General features: G+C 37.9%; 1 long non-coding RNA gene across 5 annotated transcripts; it reads right to left on the bottom strand.

The window, feature by feature from the left end:
* Window positions 1-692: 692 nt before the first annotated feature.
* LOC136225571 (uncharacterized) lies at window positions 693-3,569 on the bottom strand. 5 transcript variants are annotated; one of them, XR_010687169.1, is made up of 7 exons: window positions 3,249-3,569; window positions 2,077-3,148; window positions 1,618-1,831; window positions 1,476-1,522; window positions 1,262-1,368; window positions 1,063-1,132; window positions 693-846 (listed from the first exon to the last, which is right to left on the bottom strand). It is a non-coding gene; the product is annotated as an uncharacterized lncRNA (long non-coding RNA). The 5 variants fall into 5 exon arrangements; XR_010687167.1 differs by having other exon boundaries at window positions 1,618-2,233; window positions 2,838-3,148; XR_010687168.1 differs by having other exon boundaries at window positions 1,618-2,219; window positions 2,838-3,148.
* Between the last annotated feature and the right edge of the window lie 1,369 nt (window positions 3,570-4,938).

Below are 4,938 nucleotides of genomic sequence, written 5' to 3'. Positions count from 1 at the left end.
CAATAGAGGCAGTAAAGAAATTAGAACTGGTACCCGAGAATCATCCGGCACCCTACAAGTTGGCCTGGTTGAAGCAGGGAGGTGAGTTGACTGTGACCAAACAAGTCTTGGTAGTCTAGATATAAAGATGAGGTGTGGTGTGATGTGGTACCTATGGATGCGTGCCATCTCCTATTAGGGAGACCGTGGCAGTTTGACAGAATCGCGTTCCACAATGGTAGAGCCAATACTTACAGTTTTATTTTCAATGGTGCTAAAATTGTGTTGGTACCTAGGAAGGAGGAAATCAGTAAAACAGCGCCCAACGGAAGCGTCTTATTGGTGAATCGGGTACAACTGGAGGAAGAGCTTCGGAATACTGAGGTGGTCTATCACTAGTGTAAAAATGGCCATTTGCATCGGCCATTTAGGGCCATTTGCATCATTTGCGTCGGCCCTTTAAAAGGGTCGATGCAAATGCATCTTATTTGCATCGGCCCTTTAAAAGGGCCGATGCAAATGATGTAGCATTTGCATCACATTTTTTAAAGGGCCGATGCAAATGTAGTCTCATTTGCATCGATCCTTTTAAACGGCCGATGCAAATGTCATTTAAAAAAATAAAAAAAAATAATAATTTGGATTGAATGGAGCTCTATAATATAGCAAATAGCTTTGATTCATATATATTAAATGGAGAATTTTCAAGCACCTTGCATAATTTACAAACTTTAATAACACGGAGAAATAAATTGTTAACAGTATTCTGATTCCTCATTTCATGGGACCTCTAGCATTATCATGCTGCATTCTGAACCCAACAAAAGAGGCCAATGCCCCATCAACTTTAGGTATAGTACATTCAACCTGCAAGCAGTACCTACTGAATTTAGCGTATTCTACCCGTAAAAGAAAAACATTACATAGTCATAGGACCTAACAGTAACCTTACAACCACCAATATACTTTATCTAAGGCGGAGAGATTCATTTCAGGGGACAGTCTGATATTTGAATATTGTAAAGGTCATGGAAAGAAACAAGAGACACAATGAAATCAAAAACCAAGAACAGTGTTGCCTACCTTAACAGATTTACCAGCTCATGTTATCGACCTGTATCTGAAAAATATCCTGAGGAACTACTGTCAGAATCTGCAAATGAAAAATCATAACAAAATTTAATACAAATCTATCCGTATTCATAATGCTAACCGCAATGCCACCTAAAAACCTTTTGATTGTACCATTAATTATAATTTATAAGGAAAATGTCTCAATTACCACTAGAAGAAGATCCAGGGCCACCACTAGAACTGCCTGAACTACATGACCCGCTTACATATCTTGCTCTTCTCGAACCATTGGAGAGCTCCTGACGATCTTTTCAGCTGTTTTATAAGCAAATTGAATTTTAGAATCAGTGCATAGAAATTGAAAACAACAGGTACTCAGCCAGAACATAAAATCAGCATACATCTTAGTTTGAGGAGCTTACCAGCATCAGATTCTTGTAAAAGCCTAGGTAGCAGTAGAAGTCAGATTCTGCATGGATAATTGTTGTTTCAATAATGTGTGAAAGATGAAAGACTTTTACATGCAGCAAAAATTGATCTATATAAAACAATTCATAGTCTTACAGTCTCAGGGAGAATATCTTCTCTTGTTTGGAGCAAAGGTTGGCCTTGTGTCATGTTCTTGCCTGAATCCTTCATGTGTGATTGTTCATAAGTCTATCAAGTTCCCATAATGTGTCAGAATCAAAGCTATCAATGTCCACCTCAATTTCATTTTCTTCTTGGCATAGCCCGAGATTCCTCTTCTTTATAATCTGGACAACATTATCCAATTTATCTGAGGACAAATTCAGTAGGTTAGTACTTAATATCTTATTCTCTTTGAAAGTCATCTCCCTTCTTTGAGGCTCGTTTTCCTTGGGCTTCTCTGACAACTCTGTCTTACCCTCATCTGTCATAATATTTGAACCCGTCATGGTCGAACCGACAGGCTTGGCCTTTGTCATAACTTCTGCTCTATCCGATATCCTTGTCATAACTAGAATGATTAATAAAGACAACATCTATAAATTTATAAAGTACCTTAATTTCTCTGAAAGGAATAAGCAAACTCTTCTCAAGTTTAGAGTCTAAACCCAGCAGCCTTGCTGCAAGCTTGAAATTCCTATTGGTTGCCACTAAGGCATTCATGTTTTAAAGCATATGGAGAGTGACTCGACATAATGCTGTAAGAAAATTCCTAAAAATACAGGTTAACGTGTTTCCGCATAATATGGATATTTAAAGCAATGAATATTGTTGGCTTAAGAAATTAAGATCAAGGACTTGAAAATTATTTTGTTTTTTCCCAAGATAAGCATCACGTGGATATGACTCGACAAAAACCTGATAAACCTTATATAAATTAATCTCGCCTAAGTGCTTCCGTCTTAATGGACGAAAACTCTGGAAATTTCAACATCAGATTTAAACATTTTATGAATTATTTTTCAGCTTAGTACTTTACCAAAACTAAAAATCTGATATATATGAACAAACTAGAGTGCAACATGATAATGCTATTGAATGAAAATATCAGCAGCAATGACAAACTATGAGAATGAAAATATCAGCAGCAATGACAAGCTATGAGAATGAACATATAACTATTATTAATCCAAACATATAACTAAATCTAGAACAATTAATTAGAATCAATCAGAGCAAATCAATAATTTTCTCACAACATAACTATCATTAGAAATTCAATTCAAATAACCATCAAATTTAAGTAAGTAATAGCTCATCCATACTAAACAAGGCAAATCTAATAATTGAAAAGAAGTGTATGGAGAGTGACTGACATGACCAATCTGTCTAGTAGCCAGCATAACTTTGCCATCTACGGTTAAAAGATATGTCAAATCTGACTACACCTGTAAGACTACATGTTTGGATAGGAAACATGCATCAAAATTGCGAAATAACAATCAATCAAGCAAGTAAAAAGAAATTTAACAAGTAAAATTGTTAACTCAAGGTTAAATTTGTACTAGCTAAAATGAATTTAAATTATTGAAAGAGAATTAAATCTACTTCTCAAAATCATAGAAGATAACAGTATCACGAACCATCTCACTGAAACCAGCGACAACATCCAATTCCATGCTAACACCTAAGAGAACGAATTCAAGAAAAGAAAAGAGTCGCATCATTTACACATAAATCTCAAGTCAAACGAAAGTAATCAAAATCATTGAGGACAGTAGAAATACCAGTATCAGTGGAAGACGAGATTGTAACCGTTCAAGAAACTGTTATCTAATTCCGATTGGGTGAACATAATCCTCCTCGTGCCTTCTTGAAGGAAGACGGCATCGTAGGTTTAGGGTTTAGAAGGAAATAAGAAGATAGCGTGGACAAAGACAAAAGAGGCTGCCGCCATTGTAAAAGCTTCCTAGTTTCGAATTGGAGGCAGGAACTTGAGACTCAACTCCGAAAGACCAGAACAGAGAGGAGAATGAAGTAGTCGGATTGGAGAGCAGCCATGGAAGGGAGATGGGTTTAGGTCTTGTGAGAAGCAGAAGATGGAGATGGGAGGCGGCTGCACAAAATTAACCCTAAAATCCAAAGTTAACTTTTTATAAATATAAATTGACCCCAAATTAATTACATAAACCCTCCTCCTTTTTATTGATTTTTTAAATTTATGCTAATACTATTTGCGTTGGTCTCTCATAAAAGACCGATGCAAATAATTCAATTAGTATTTACATCGGTCCTTTTAAAAGGACCGATGCAAATAATATTGTTATTTGCATCGGTCCCTATTAAGGGGCGGATGCAAATAATTCAATTAATATTTGCATCGGCCCTTTTAAAATGGCCGATGCAAATAATACAATTATTTACATCGGTCCCTTTTAAGGGGCCGATGCAAATGAATTTTTTGCATCGCACTTTACAAAGGGCCGATGCAAATGGATTTTTTGCATCGCACTTTACAAAGGGCCGATGCAAATACGTCGATGCAAATGATCATTTTTCCACTAGTGTATGTGTTGATGGGTAAGCGTGCAGATCAAGAGGGGGTGGTCCCAAAAGATGTTAAGCCGTTGCTGTCAGAATTTCATGATCTGTTCCCAGAAGAATTGCCCAATGGTTTGCCACCCATACGGGAAATTCAACACCAGATTGATCTTGAGCCAGGGGCCGCATTACCCAACCGTCCACATTACTGAATGAGTCCAGGTGAGCATGAAGAGTTGAGAAGACAGGTAGAGGAGTTGCTGGCAAAGGGGTACATTCGAGAGAGTTTGAGCCCTTGTGCAGTACCGGCCCCGTTGATTCCAAAAAAAGATGGCACTTGGAGAATGTGCGTGGATAGTAGAGCTATCAATAAAATCACGATCAGGTACCGATTTCCTATCCCTCGCTTAGATGACCTGTTGGATCAGTTGAGTGGAGCTATTGTGTTTACAAAGCTAGATTTGAAGAGCGGGTACCATCAGATTCGTATTCGGGAGGGAGATGAGTGGAAAACAGCTTTTAAAACACGCGAAGGACTAAATGAGTGGCTGGTGATGCCGTTCGGGTTGTCAAATGCACCTAGCACCTTCATGCGAGTTATGAACCAGGTCTTGAGACCTTTTATTGGTAATAGTGTCGTTGTTTATTTTGATGACATTCTAATTTACAGTAAAAATCCGCGTGAACATTTGGCTATTTTGAGGGAGGTTCTCACTGTTTTGAGGAGAGAGAAATTTATTGATGCTGTCAAAAAGTGTGTTTTCCTGTCAACCAGGGTGCTGTTTCTTGGTTATGTCGTTTTAGATGTGGGTTTACAGGTGGATGAGTCCAAAATTGAAGCTGTAAGACACTGGCCCAGGCCCAATACTATTACTGAAGTTCGGAGCTTTCATGGGCTGGCATCATTTTATCGGCGTTTCATACCTCATTTTAGTA

This window comes from Euphorbia lathyris, chromosome 4 (genome assembly GCF_963576675.1).
Source record: "Euphorbia lathyris chromosome 4, ddEupLath1.1, whole genome shotgun sequence".
Lineage (NCBI taxonomy): Eukaryota > Viridiplantae > Streptophyta > Magnoliopsida > Malpighiales > Euphorbiaceae > Euphorbia > Euphorbia lathyris.
This window is presented reverse-complemented; position numbering and strand designations above follow the sequence as displayed.